Below are 16285 nucleotides of genomic sequence, written 5' to 3' on the forward strand. Positions count from 1 at the left end.
GGTTTCTATTCTTAGTGCAGCTGGGTAATGTGGTTATGTTTGAAATGTGTCCTGTTTCTGCATCAGCAGGGCCAGGCTTCCATTTACTGTGGGATAGAGGTGGCAAGCGGAGGATCCCTCAAACTTAGTCCTCCTAAATGAATTAATGCAGCCTTTTCATAAACAACATACCTGGGTAAATCTGAATTGTGCTATGGTGTAGGCCGGTCTGACTGAAGTATATTTAAAACATGGAATTATTAAAAGAAAGGATAACTTGAGAGTAATTTGAATTTCTCTTTATTTCCTAGTCATTGAGTCTTATTAGGAACCCTTCGTTGAAAGTAATTCAGGTTGGAGCTTTCAGACTACCCTGGGGAAGAAGCCAGAGTCACTTGTCAGAATGTCCATACAGCAGAGAAGGTTTCTGGCCACAGTCCATCTCTGAAAATGGGAAATCTCAACGTGCTCCCCTTTGGCAATGTGAGCACCAACCATGCAGTTATTTTTCAGAGAGGAAGGGCTAAGTGGTAAGAGGCCACTCTTTCTCTGCCTAAAGTTGAGTGACTTGTTCTGAACTACTGTAAATTCTTTTTTTTTCTGTAAATTCTTATATGAGCCCACGTCTTTGTGATATTGCTTGATTTATGGCGACCTCCGATGTTTTAAAAAGTACAACAAAACATGGTTTAGTGAGAAAATACAGATTTCCTTTTAATAGAAATCGTTGGTGAGTTAAAAAAAAAAAAAAAGTACCCAAGTCCTTTAACATATTGAACATTCAGTTTAAAAGTATTGACATGACCTACAATGGGGCAAAAATAACTTAGCATCACAAAGTTGATGAACACCATTCAAAAAAATTGGTTTTAATCCCAAACCTTTTATTTCCAATCATTAAAATATCTAACTCATGTGGCAATATTCTGTAGAAAAAAAGAAAAAAAAAAAAACCCATCTAGATTCTTACCCACTTTCTGATCATCCTACTAAGGAAGAAGAAGCCATAAATCCTGTAACACAGAAAAAATAAAATAAAACAAAACAAAATCTTGTCTTTTGGGTAATCCTGATGAATTTTGTCAAAGGGAGATTAAGGCAAGAAGCTTGTTTCTTGGCAAGAGAATTCTGGAAGGAAAGGGAGGCTGAAACTTTGCATCGTTGTATTCATATCTGGTCAAGCTGCCTTATCACAATTCAAACTTTCATGCTGGGAAACTGCTCTTTCTTTGGTACCTTTTCTGCCAGAATTCAACTCTAACAACAAAAGTTTATAAACAATGAAAATTCCAGCTGGTTGACATCAGCGTCACAAAGCTTTCTCTTCACACTGATACAAATATTTACCCTGAGCTCTGGCAAAGCTTTCCTTGCCCATGTCACCCTTAATCATACATTTTTCCTTGATTGAGTTATGCTTTCCAGTACGTGATTTGCTCTGGTTTACTTTTTAACACATCCCAGAGGCTTCATCAAAATCAACTCTGGGCAGGCCATGTCATTTGGTAGCTGCCAAACATGTTATTGAGAAGGAACTTGGCAAATATCAAAACGGTCTTTTCTAACTGCTCTAATAAATGTGTTTGTTCTTTTTGACCACCATTTACTTTTTAGGTCCCTCATATCCATAAAGAGATGAGCCAAGAAAGTAAGCAGGGATGCACTTCATCCCCTTTAATCCATTCCCTGGAGATAACGTGCGGCTGTCTCTTCCAGGCACCTTATTGCAAAGAAGTTGAAAACTTAAAAGGTTTCATCAATGACTCTTTATTTCCTTCGAGAAGACACAGGGTTATTTTCTAAAGGTTAAAACAACAGATTGATGTACTCTGTAACTGTAGTAAAGTCTGCTTGAACAAATATTTGCCACACCAAAGTGACTTGTGGAGGGATTAGCACAAAATATTGCAAATATTTCTATAAAGCTTCCCTTGCCAGAATAAAATGTTTGGGTTCTCTGCACTGAATGCTTGCAAAATCCTCTTAAAGTGCGTTAACAGGGAAGAATTCAGAAGCATTTTTTCTCAAAACAGGTGATGCTGTTACCTGAAAGAAACATAAATGATTATTTTGATTGCATCAGTTTACACTTACACCGCATACGGGTTTCAGAAAAATCTGGTCATTATACAAAAGCTTTATATGTGCCGGTGGGTACCACACTACTTCCTTTGGAAATAACACGAAGTAAGCTGTGCAGGCTAAGCACTCCTTTCTGGGCCCAGTTGAAAAAAAAAAAAATCTCAAAAAATGAGATGGAATTCCCACCTAGGGGCAATCGCAGTCATTATTTCTGTTATTGTTGCTTTTCCGGTACACCTCAGGGGATATGCATTGCAGACACACACACACACACACACACACACATTCACTTAAACACACAATGGTCTATGCTTTACCTAGAGAGCTCTACCCTGGCTCTTTGCCAGCCTTCAGGCTCACCTGACTCGCTGGAGGTGCGCATTTGCTTGAATATATTGAAAATGCAGTGATTTGTAACAAAAAAATCTACCCCCTGTGATCATCAGTACATAAGCATAGTTCAAGACCATGGTAATTAGTTATTATACACTAAGGTGTGACCATCATATTTGGGAACTTGGAATTTAATAAGATGTTCTCCTCGGTTCCATGGTAAAAGTCGTAGCAATTCCTTGCTCGCAGAAGCCCACCATTAATTTTTTGTGCCACAAGGAGTCCACTCTGTGTAGAGAAATGAGTAGGCCCGAAGGAGTTAGAGCCATTTCCCAAATTGCTACCCTGACCTGTGCACCAAAATGCAGGAAGAGCAACAGTGTGGGTCAGTCCCATCGCTAAAGACCAATCTCTAGCAGAGTGGAGGGTAGAAATTACCCCCACTTCACAGGCCGAGATCAGAAGACGGCTGGAAGTTCTACTCACTTGCTCAAGGTCATTTAACTAGCAAATGGAGATTAAAGGTTCAAACCCAGTTGGGTTTGACAAAGAGGCCGTGTTGTTTGTTTACCTCAGCTCCTGCACTCCACCACAGTGACCACAGATTCAGCCACATGTGCACTGCTCTGTAACTGGCCTAAGCCACTGGGGAGATGTAACTCGGGTAACCAGTTAGGGATTAGCCTCACGTATCTACTGGAATCCATTATGATCAGTGTGTTCCCTTTTACTTAATTTAAAAGTTAAATTCTAGCAAATAAATGCATTTTAAATTTATAAATTTAATTAATAATGAATACATACATGCATACATTTATTAAATAAATTTAGAATAAATTTTTAAATGTTTTTGCTTTCCACCTGTGCTCTGTGGAACTCCAGGTTACTGAGGAGGCTGTTAGGAGCTCCTAGTGTAGACGATAATGCAATTGCTGAAGAGGGGACTCTGGAGCCCTACACCTGCCCTTCCCCAAACTCTTCCAATCTTTTTGGATATCTTAGGCATTTGCATAAGATTTTGTGTAAGCAAAGGTTTATTTTATTAAAGAATCATATTTTAAACCCAAGAATTCTTAGGAGTTAGATCTTTGAGCATGTGATTCTTTTTGATTGAGACTGACTTTCAGAAAGTTGTAGTTTCTGCATGTCATGTAGGGGTTCTTAGAGTCTAGTTAGTGGTAAAATTAGGACTCCATATAAACCCGGTGTATGTTTAACTTTCCAAATAGTAAGAAAGTATAAATTACTGATTATGTTTATATCTATATCTCTATCTATCTATCTATCTATCAAGTATGCTTTGGTTAACACAATACATGTATCCCCAAAATAATGTGTAAAAATTTGTTTTCACATACACCAGTGACATTACCTGTTTAAGGGGCCATATTAATAATTTGAAGGATAGTTTTCTATATCTTTGTATTTTTTACAGATTTTATGCAGATATAGCCAGCAAGACAGTGGTTCTTCCTTCCTTCCTACCTAACAAAGCCTATTGTGGAGAAGGAAATACTATTTTCCTTTTCAAAACTGTTCAGGGCAATGTTTACATCATGAGGATATATCTGGTGAGACCTATTGAACCAGAACTTCCAGGAGCGGGGAGCAGACATCTGTACTGTAAAATCATGCCCAGGAGGTCTTGAGTAATCAATCAGATTTAAAATCACTGATTTGGCCAATTACCTTTTCAGACGTGAAATGCTGGCCCCCTCCCAAGGAGTCTATTTCATCTTTGCATAAAGCTTTCTAATTCTTTTAGACACACCTTATGCCAACTGAGTCAAACCCTTTTTTGCAGGCACAAAAAGACGTAGTGGGCTGGGAAGAGGAAAGCAGTATGGTCATACTGTTGCCATTTCCGTAATAATCTAGATGAGTGTCACATCAGGCATGGAGTCTTCCCTTACTCATCTCTGGGTGCAGATGTCTCAGTCGCCTTCAGGTCCTGAGCCCTCTTATCTGGCACATTTCAGGTGCTCAGCATTTGTGTTGCTTTCAAAAAATAATAAGGGTGTGATCCAAGTTCAGTGGTAAGGAACTCTCATGAGCCATCCAGTTTTTGTCTTCTTCTTATATTTAACCCAACTGCGTCTCAATTTTTAGACATTGATTTATCTCCTTTTTCTTTAGGTTCCTTGGTAGCATTTTGCTTTCTTCTCCTAACTCTACTTTAGATCTCTCTCCACGGTCCCCATTTCTTAACGATTCCCTTCTTGATCTTCCTTCACAGGCACAGCCAATCGATCCTTCATCCTCTCCTCAACTTCCCAGAAGACTGCAAGTCCTTAGAGTATAGAAGCTCTCCTGATGCTGCTCCCAGACCGTGACCCATGCTGGCAAAGCTTCTGCTCCCATGTGGCCGCATGTTTCACGAGGAGAGCTACTAAAATGCAGGCAAGCACAAAGTCTTAATTGCTTGCTAGTGGGCATTCAGCCAACATGCTGTTAGCAGAATGAAACCCAATCTTAAAGAAAAAGTGCTGAACCCCTGCTCTGGATCACCCAGCCCCATATGGAATGCACGTGTTTTTTGAGGAGATTTAGGCATGAAGATCTTTTTTTCCACTCTTTTGCATGGGGATGTCAATCTATGGTTTGCTAAAACATTTTATTCTTACTGTAATAATCCTGTCTGCAGACAACTTTAAGAGACAACTCTATACTTCCTCTCCCAACTTATGACATGGACAATTAATATATTCTCAATTTCTTGTTCCACTCTGAGAACATTACTTTCAGTCTTCTTTGCAACAGTTTTTCCTTTTAAGAATTTCCACATTGACATTTTAAGACTGTCACAGCCTGGTTCTGAGGGTTTGCTAAACATTTAGTCTTTGCTAATTAATTTCCGTAAAACTCAGTTTACTTATCTTTATAATGGGAAAAATAATAACACCTTCCCGATATGGTGGCTGGGAGGGGAGATTAAAATTCTTGCCATGAAATTAAGACTCTCGCCAGTGTCTGGCACGAAGAAAATGTCCGATAAATGTTGGCTGTTAATACTGTTGGTAAAACTAATAGCCTAATAGTTTTCTCATTGTAAAAGCATCTCAATATATAATATAAAATATTAACACGTGCATTTTGGTGTTTGGGGGTTTCAGCCTTTTTTAAAAAATCTCTCATGTCCAGGATTACATTTTGATACATTTCTACTGCATCCTTTTTTCTAAAGAGATTAAAAACCTTTCTTCCATTACAAGTAACAAAAAACAGACAAGCAAGATAAAGAGAAATAATGGTCCCTAGACTTTTCCTTTAAATTTTAATATCACAGTGCTATTGTCCAAAACTTTAGCTCTGCTTTCCTCTCTGAATCCTAGAATACTGCAAACTTCCCATCACTGTTAAATGGTTAAGATAAGCTGAGTAGGAACTTTATTAGGTCCTGCAATACTTCAGAGAATGGGACATTCAAATTAGTCACTAAAGTTTAGAGTGTAAAGGTAAGTTTGCATTTTACTTTGAATAACATCCCATCCCTAAAGCTTGTAATAATTGTTTTGTCACACATGGATCTGGAAAGGACTGTTCCCAATGACCCAGAGCTGTACTGCCAGGATCAAAATCCTCATTTGCATCTTTCCTAGTTTTTTATTTTATTTTATTTTATTTTATTTTATTTTATTTTATTTTATTTATTTTATTTATTTTATATTTCATGAGAGACATGGAGAGAAGGCAGTGACATAGACAGAGGGAGAAGCAGACTGCCTGCAGGGAGCCCCGTGTGGGACTGGATCCCAGGACCCCAGGATCATGACCTGAGCCAAAGGCAGAGGCTCAATTGCTGAGCCACCCAGGCCTCCCTCCTAGGAGGGCATTTTAGAATGCCTTAATGCAAAGAGGATACCTGGTGGCCCACCTTTATATGTGTCCCAGAATTCCCCTAGTAGCATTAAGATTATACTCTTCCTAGGATATGTTTTCCATTTGCTGTAAAAATAAATTAAAACTCCAGAGAAGCAATGCCAGTGGTTTCTGTTGTCAGTTTCTTTAATATGAATCTATTTATTGATTAATCAGTTTTAGCACAGAAAGACCTCATCCCAGAACTCTCATTAATATCAGCAATTTATACATATAAGTACTACATCCAACATTAAAAATTACCTTTGTCATTTTCGTGGTAAACATTAAGAGCCAGATTTGATGAGAAAGACATCATCCGTATGGTAATTTGATATCTTTGAAAATCAGGGTAGGCCATTTAAATTGCTAAGTTCAATAAAATGCCATTAAAGATATCTTATTCCCTTTCTCCCCAACCAATTCTGAACCCAGGAAAGGGTTACCAAGAAACCTTGAATAGTGTCTTGTTTAACTTTGAATCAGATATGGCTCCATTTATTTCTTCAAAAATGGTAAGAATTAATTAATGTTAATCTATAATCACATTGATGGAAAAATTAATGGAAATTTTAATAAAAATATAACCTTAACAGGATTTGAAGTTGTCCTTTAGAATATAAAGCCAATACATTATCCACTAAGCAACTGGTCCTCTGCTACCAGCTGATGAAATTGTAAAAATTAACTACAGAATGCTTCATATTTTTTTCTCTATGCGTAAAAGAAATGTTTTTGAGAACCACAAAGCAAACAGCATTAAAAATTAAAGTAAATATAGAAATTGACCAAGCTTATTTGATATAGAATATATATTTATTCAGGGAATTAAGGTGCTTGCTCATCCAAACAGATCTTATTCTCTCTCCTAACCTATCAAGGGTTTGCTTTATATTTTTTACACTTTAGCTTCTGAGAAGACTTGATAATCCTGAATAAGTAGGTCAAATTATTTTGGATTACTGAAGTCTGGAGAAATATAAAATGACAGGTCAGTATTTGGCACATTAAATAATTTTGTTTAAGGAAAAATTGCATGTATCCTGAAAATTAATGCAATATTAAAGCTATAATGTTAAACATATATTTCCTGAAATATAATCACATTAATTTTCTCTATTGAAAATTATGCTTTCTTATTGTGCTTTATTAATGAGCAAACTAGCCCAGACATAGTGATCACTTACTAGGAACTTGTGATTATGAGTGAAACTTTTATCTTTTTCACTATTTATTGAATTTTTATAACATTAGATACCGTGCATTAAAAATAATACAATGGTATGTATAATATAGACTATTATTTTTTGCCATTGTATTTATTTAGCGCTTACCAATATTTCAATGCCAATACTGAGTGTTAAGAGCTATTTTTTTTTCTGGCATTATATCATGCAGAGATATATATCAGAAGGCACGTCTTCATAGCTACAGAATAATGACTTAGCTTTATAGTGATAACCCTAAAGCAAACAAAATATCCTGAAAGCCTTTTTAAATTATCAAAGAAAAAACTAATATGAGAAAAATGTAGTAATAAGTACACTCTTATTATGTTCTAGTAATTTTAAAATTGATAATTCGTGAATATATGGTTACTCGCTGCAAAGCACAACTCTTGATTAACTAAAACAATGAATCCCTGACTACGCCTAATGACAGAATTGACAGTTCCAGCATGATAATTAGACCCACTGGTGGACATTCAAAATGAAGCAGAAGCAAAGAGTCTGACTTCTTTTCTTTATTTTTACAATTCTAGTCATGTTTATAATCAGTGATGTGGTAAATAATCTTGTCTCATTCTTCTTTCCAACTACCCGAGTTCTGGGAAACAGTGTCTTTATTCCAAAAGCATAAGGAGATGAGAAATGTAACTGAAAATTCCACTGATTTTATGAGGGAGCCACTTTTGTCATGAAGTATTCCTTAGTTTAAGTATTTTTCTTAACACTGGGCAAGAATTAGCCTAGAGCTGCAGGTCTCCTGGAGCCTGTGACCCAACGGGGACTTGTAGGAGCCAATTCTCCTCCTCAATAAACACTGAGGCCTTTCTCTTAAATATGTCCCCATGTATTATTTGACTCGGTATTTTCCATTTTATTTTCTTGCTGTCAATATAAAATGTGTGAAATAATATTGCAGATGCAAAATGCTTATATACTCTAACCATGACTGAAGGGAAAACAAATGAATACACATGAATGAAGTATACTTTGAGAAAAAAACGTACATCTTACATCTAGAGACTTATAAAACTCTGATATTGACAAAGCCAACCCTTGTAATTTAATATGTTCAAAGAGTATGTGTATGTTCAAGAGTTCATTCTTCGCAAAGAGACACTGTTGGTTGTCACAACTCCCTGGGGTTTGGTTACTGGCTTCTAGTCAATAGAGGTCAACGATACTGTTAAACATCCTACAATGCACAGCACAGTTCCCACAAAAGGATGACCCAACACAAAAGGATCAATACTACTGAGGTTGGAAACTTGCCTTTTACCCAGTGAAATTTGGCTAAATCCCATATACTGTAAGCCATCTTCAATTTTCCATGTCATTTTTTTCCTCTACTAGATTCAAAAGAAGAAAGGAATATATTATACAATATATTTCTTCAAAATGAAAGAACTGATGCACTGCTTATTTTAAATGTAATATTGCTGTGCCTAAGAGTACACAAAAATACCAGAAAGAGTTGTTCAGCGTTCGCCACTGTCAGCACTCCACCACACATACCCCATCTGGTGCAGTCTGATATGGATAATAATGGTGGAGTGTTCTTGCTGTCTTGACTGTAGTCATTACTGTGATGTTATTTTAGGACTAAGTAGTGTTTGCCCATTGGACCATAAAAGTGTGTCATGTAAATACAGGTTTTAGAACACACAATAGTCTGTCCATGTGTAGAAATATGCAGGGAAAAAACCTCATAAAATGCTTTTTAATAGTATTTGTTGGGCATGTGAAGTAATTCCTTTTCAAAGTTAAATCACTTGGAAAAAAGGGGGCTTCTCTTTTCAAAGACCCCGTAAGTAATTATGCTGCATTATACATCATTCATATGTCAATGCAAATTTTGTTTTTAAATGGAAGGAGTTTTGAATGACACGGTACCAAGCAAATGTCCAACATTAACCAAACCTTTTATTTATTTATTTACTCTCACCTGAATTGCTCTTTGAAATTGAATTGGGGGTAGGGGGTTAGTATTTATGTAGCCAGCAACCTCATATTTGACACTTCATCCTAGAATTAAATTCTGAACACTGAAATATCTCATAGAAAAGAAATTACAAATGACAATAACCTTCAAAAAATCCTTAACAACAGTTGAGACCCTTTTCTCAGTAGATACTAAATTTATATTGACAGCAAAAAATAAAATGGGAAATATAAAAGACCAAAATAGTATTTAGAAATTTTATACTTTGAATCACACGTAGAATTGTATACTTAGAAGTGTGTGATTATACTGTTGGAAGCTTGAAATATATGCTGTGTTGAGCTTTTTTCCCCCATCCCTTAACAATGATGAACATTTTCTTATTGAGATCAATTTATAATAATGACAGTTAGAGAGCAAAATTTATAGTTATATAAAATGAAACTGTCCAGATTGGACACAGTGACTTGATGATACACAGAACAATCAGAGTTATTAAAATGGTGGGTGGCCTTAAGACCCTCAGATGCTTCTCAAAACCAATCATCTTGACAGGAAGAAAATCTTACAAAATGAAGTTTATATGCCTTCTGCTCTTTACAGACATTTTAAACTTGAGAAACAACTCTAGAGAATTACTGGAATTTTATTCTTCAAAAATATTTGCAAGTATTCATTACAATCAGACTTCATTTAATTTCAGTATTTTAAGAAATGTGTGTGGAAGATATATAGACATGATAGATATTTATATAGATAGATAGATGATGATAGATAGATAGATAGATGATAGATAGATAATTTTTCTTTCTTCCTCTGCCAAATTTCCCATCATTTAGAAGACAGTTAGACCTATTCTAGCAAGTCAGTTTTACATCTGCTTAGATCAAACTAGCAACTGCTTCAAATTCATTTCTCAGTTCTATCATATAGGTGTTTAAATTGAAAAACAAAAGTGATAAAAATATCCCTTTATCTCTGCAGTGACATATTCCTGGTTATAAGAACTACTGACCAGTTTTGCCCATTTCTTTTTTTTTTTTTAATTTTTATTTATTTATGATAGTCACAGAGAGAGAGAGAGAGGCAGAGACACAGGCAGAGGGAGAAGCAGGCTCCATGCACTGGGAGCCCGACGTGGGATTCGATCCCAGGTCTCCAGGATCGCGCCCTGGGCCAAAGGCAGGCGCCAAACCACTGCGCCACCCAGGGATCCCTGCCCATTTCTATAAGATGCAAAAGTTTCCAATTCTTTGACATTGCCACCCAAGAAAATATCACTGATAACAATTTGACCTGAGACCTACTCAATAATATGATAGTTTACTTGCCCCTAAATGGATCTTCTTCCATTAAGGGAAAATACCAATCAGTGAGAGCTGAGAAGGCAAATTCTAAAGCAAGACCGTTGCACTTGCTTTGGCAGCACATAGTCTAAAATTGAAATGATACAGAGAAGATTAGCATGGCGCCTGCATAAGAATGACACGCTAAAGCAAGACCATCACATTGATTTCCAGGCTACAGTGTGCTGCCTGGGCATCCTTAGACAGGTTAAGTAACTACTTATGTTTGAGTTGCCTCATCTCTAAACCCTGATAATAAGAGTCCCTGCGTCAGGATTTTTACAAGGAGTAAATGACTTAATATATATGAAGATTTTAAGACAGTGCCTAGCATATAGTAGCACTGAATAAGAATGAGCTCTTTTTGAAAATAGTTTTTCTTCATTTGAAGAATAAATGTATTATCCTTGAATAGAGCTATAATTTGTTCATTGTGTGTTTGTTATGGGTACCACAGTAAGTAACCACAGGCAACCTGAGGTTCAGATATGAACATCTTCCATTAAACTAGCAAAAGCACTAGCTTTTGCAAAAAGACTAGGATAACTGAATTTAGTGTTAAAGTCCTAGTGAAAATGTCCAGTATAAGCTTTAAATAATATTTAGGGTTTTACTTCTCAGTATTTCTATATAATAGGTTTGTTTTTCATATGTAGTAAGTCATAAAGAGTAAGGGTACCTAAAGGGAAAACCAAAAATAATTTGCAATTAAAAATAAAAAACAAAAAAATAATTTGCAATTGATGAAGCTCTAGTTAAAGAATAAAGACATACAGAAATATTAGACCCATACATTTTTGTTTTCCACGTGATTTGTCAAATATACTCTCTCTTTTCCATCAATGCCCTTATCAAGTAGTGTTTTACTACAAAAATAGATGAGTCAATTTGTACAATTGTAAAATAATTTGAAAAATGTTGAGTATCCCAATTTTATCTGATGTGCATGGGACAAGATCTCAGAGTGGAGTTTGTATGACAATGGTGGGCATTTTAAGATTTGCATTAAAGTTGCTTTAGGACTAGGTGGAAAATAGCATCCCAGTAGTCTGGACCTAACAGTCATGACCTAATTAATAATCTGGTTTTCTGTCAACCTCAGCAACCTAACCTCATGCAATGTCTTCCTTTGCTCACTCATCTTCAGCCACACTGGCCAATTTTTACTTTCTCAAATGAACTAATGTCTTTATTCCACAGAGATTTAAGATAAATACTGTTTCAATTGCCTGGAATAGTCTTCCTCCATTTTTTCACCGGTTCAACATGTATCTATTGGGATATAATATGAGCTGTCACTTCTCTCAACCTCTAAAATGCATTGTCTTCTCATTATATTATACTTTCTTGTACTTTTATTGTGTAGGATTAATTTAACATTGTAGTTTATTGTTTTTTTCATAACTTCTTCCCCAGTAGACCAAAAACTTCTTGAGGATTTGAACTTTGTTATATGTTGTTCATTTTTGTTCTCTGTTGAAATGACATTGATGCCTTCACCTCAACAAAATGTATACAGATTTATATCCTGCTCTTCTGAATTTTGACTAATTTAAAAATGGTCTGCTTGAGAGTTCCACTCAATATGGTCCAGACAGGGGCACCTGGGTGGCTTAGTTGGCTAAGCGACTGCCTTCAGCTCAGGTCATGATCTCAGGGTCCTGGGATTGAGCCCTGCATCAGGCTCCTAGATCAGCAGGGAGTCTGCTGTCCCTCTCCTTGCTCATGTTCTCTCTCTATCTCTCTCTCTCTGTTTCTGTCTCTCTCTCTCTCTCTCTCAAATACATAAATAGAATCTTCAAAAAGTTTTGGTTCAGGCAGAAGCCTTGACCTGCTGCCATTCCCCTTAAATTCTCCACTAAAGATGAGAATCTTCATCTCTTATAAAGAGTATTTCCATTTACCCACTGGTCAAGCCAGCAACCTGAAAGTCATCCCTGATATCTCCCTTTTACACACCACCCCATTTCTAAATCACCACTAAATCCTGTCTTCCGTATTTCTCAAATGTATGTAAATATGTCTATGTCTTCTCCACAATTGCCAAATGTAACATTCAGGGTCCTTTCCTAAAACAGTAACCCACTTAAAATGGGTAATATGAAGGAAATGTTTAATGTAAATATGTTTAAAAGATAGGGTAAGTAATATTTGTGGAAATCAACCAGAAATACTTTAAGACCCCACAGCTCGGCACAAGCAACAAGACGCTGTTGATAACGAAGGCTGAAAGGACAAAGGGAAGGAAGAGTTACTGGAAACCAGAAAGGCTAGGTCCGTGGTGAGAGATGTCTGAGATAAACCGTGTCCTCTGACAGAAGAGCAGAAGTCAAAGCACAGAAGGAGCTGGGGAATCAAAATCAAACTTCATTCTGTTGCCAACCTCAAGTCTCAGGCTGGTATTTCCCGTTAGCTAAACCATTAAAGTGGAATTTAAAAGACTAAGAAACCCCTTGATGTCACTCATAATCATTAATATTTGGGGGGCCACAGGCCTGGATAGAACAAACAAAGTATCCTGAACACCATTTTTCTCCTAGCCTTTGTCATTTCTTACCGGAACTATTGCAATGATCCGCTAACTGGTTTACCTGCTTTCTCTGTCACAAACACCTATACTCAATCCATCCTCTTACAGCAGTAAGAATTCTGTCCTTGGAATGAAACCTATGACAAGTTTTTCTGCTCAAAATATTTCTATCAGTGTTTATCTTTTACTCTCAAACTCCTTGTTTTAAAATCGTATGACTTTTATTATAAAGATTAATTTTCTTAATTTTTTCCCCACCTATCCTAGACTGAGTTCTGTGAAGGCAAGCATTACGTATTTTCATCTTTGCGTCCTCCATCACTGTGACTAGAACACATTAAGTGCTAAATAAATATTGGATGAATTAATAAATTTTAGAAGACAGATTTGTATTTTTAAAAGCTACCCAGGAGGGGCACCTGGATGGCTCAGTCCGTTAAGTGTCTGTCTGCCTTGGACTCAGGTCCTGATCTCAGGGTTCTGGGATGGAGCTCGCCTTCAGGCTTCCTGCTCAGCAGGGAGTGTGCTTCTCCCTTTCCCTCTGCCTATCCCCGCCCCACCCCCACTTATGCACACACTCTCTCTCTCTCTCTCTCCCTCTCTCAAATAAATAAATAAATAAATAAATAAATAAATAAATAAATAAATCTATAAAAGCTTCCCAGGTGATTCTAGATTTTAAAAATGACTATTGGAATAACTAATCTTCTAATGCTCTAGATTGTAAAAAGAATAATTAGTAAAATTAATCCTTACCCATTTGATTCAGTTATTATATGTTAATAGAAACTCACAATGTGTTCCTGAAATGTGTTTCTTTGCTCAGGCTTAGCTAAGTTTTTTTTTTTTTTTTCTGGATCTTTTTTTCCTTTCAGATATCACATTTAACCTTGATTAGGAAAACCAAGTATTTCTCCCTTTTAAGAGCTCATACATGAGCACTCTCACAGTGAACCAGTTCACATTTAATCTTGCATTTGAAAACAGGAAATACTTCCCAAGGAAGTGCTTTAATGCCTTCTCATTTATCAGATGGTATAGAAGAAACAATTCTTTTCTACAATTTAACCATTTAACATTTATATTTAAGAACTACTGTAGGACTGAGGTCATTTCATTGAGTATTTTAATGTTATTATTTTTTTTTTTTCTTTTCCTTTGGATCAGAGGCCCTGGAGGTTTTACATACCTGGCTCTGACCTCTTGCCGTTTCATTTCTGATAAACTTTTTAAGTAAATTGTTTCCATTTCATTTGATATAAGGCCAATATTTTCTTATCTGTGTCCAGATGTTTATATACATTTGATATGCATCTCCTTGCTGTAGTATCGAAGCAATTCCATCTCTGTGACACAGTCTTTAATACCACCTTTGCCAAAGAACATTCATATTTCAAAATCTACTATTTTGTTAGATAAATATATAATAATAAATTAGATAACTACTACAGCATATGGGACCTGAATAGCTTGTGTGATCTCTTAAGTATTTTTAATAAAACTATTTCAATAAACTTATGTAGAGATAAGGAATGTGTGTGTATACATATATCTATGCTATGTATGTATACACATACATTCATACAGATACACACATTACTTATTTATGTATGCAAGTAAAAATACTTATGTTTAAGCATAGAGATGAATAATGGCTATATATTTTATCTCATTCCTCCACTTAAAAATGAAATGTAAGTAGAATCCCTAATTTAGTGAAAATAATTGTGTAAACAGCAATTTATTAGAGAAATTCTCTTATCTTATGCATTTAATTTTGAAAAGGGCACTAGCTCTAACACCTAATCTTCAGCATTTCCATTAGCAAACTGCCCTCCTCTGTGTCTGTATGTATTAACATCCATCCTAGGTTGTAATCAAATGTTTGTGTAATTATTCTTGGCAAAGTTAGAGGTTGCAAAGCACAAGATACATATAAAACTGTAGTGGCATGTTTTCATTAGTGAATTTATAAAACCTGGGGTATTTCTTTATTAGAGTCCCCAATAGGTGAGTTCTATGCTTAAGTTAATACCACTAAGATTTGCAGAAAAATTATTAGCCCAAATTTTGATTCCAAATTATTCATTTCTACCTCCTCATAAATGAAGTTATTACTGATGTTGCTGTTTCTGTTCCTGTTTATTCTAGTACACATTTAAGAGTTAGATCATTTGGTTTATTCCACAGTTTCCTAGTTGAAATGAAGCATATCCATCTAATCTTTCCAATATGATTGTATTTTCCACAAAGACAAGGCGATGTCTTACCTCCCTTGCATCTCTCATGATTTCTAGCACAGTTCTGGATATGAATAAACATTCAATGATTATATATTATTCACTCTATATATTTATGCAATTCTAACCAATTGTTAAGACACATTATACCATTTATTTAACAATGGCGGAGGTGATCAAGTAAAATCAAATGTCTGGCATTTACTTAAGGAAAAAGGAATCATTTACTTACAGAATCTATTTTGTCAGGTATTTACTTGGTGTTGGACGTGATCAATATATCCTGACTGCTAATGGCACTAATAAGATTACTATCATTATCAAACCCAAGGCTTCAAAAATGAAAGGAAGTAGTCTTGAAGCAGGTGCTGAAGGTCACGGAGGTAGAGGGAGTAGGAGACAGGCCCTCCCTCTTGCCCTGTTCACCTGTGTAGCACAGGTAATCATGAGAAGGGCAGCAGCCTCCAGACAAAACATCGCAACTCCAAAATGTGAGGGCTGGGACTTTTATTTTTACTTGTGTTATCCTAGACTTGATTATAATTTTAAAATAATAAATAAATATTTATTGAGTATTGTTAAATTAATACACTGTGTTCAAATCTTACGGGGTATTATATTATTTTTCTCCATTTTAGATCTTTTGACCCTCTAGATACTTGATGGAGCAAAAGCTTTTAATCCTTAACCTGTACTGGATAATGACTGAGTAGTAAAAATTGATGTTCTAAAGACATATCTACCTACAT

The 16285-nt window shown here is 35.9% G+C and overlaps 1 long non-coding RNA gene and 1 other non-coding gene across 2 annotated transcripts in view; one reads left to right on the plus strand and one right to left on the minus strand.

Moving 5' to 3' along the window:
* Positions 1-1730: 1730 nt before the first annotated feature.
* The window catches only part of LOC112649944 (uncharacterized), a 57049-nt gene continuing 42494 nt past the window's right edge, over positions 1731-16285 (minus strand). The window contains exon 4 of the long non-coding RNA XR_003129818.3: positions 1731-2025. This is a non-coding gene — a long non-coding RNA (uncharacterized LOC112649944). The remainder of the gene's footprint in view (positions 2026-16285) is intronic.
* Positions 10835-10937, plus strand: LOC112650040 (U6 spliceosomal RNA). The gene has a single exon (XR_003129904.1). It is a non-coding gene; the product is annotated as a U6 spliceosomal RNA (small nuclear RNA).

The sequence above is a fragment of the Canis lupus genome, chromosome 19, assembly GCF_003254725.2.
Source record: "Canis lupus dingo isolate Sandy chromosome 19, ASM325472v2, whole genome shotgun sequence".
Lineage (NCBI taxonomy): Eukaryota > Metazoa > Chordata > Mammalia > Carnivora > Canidae > Canis > Canis lupus.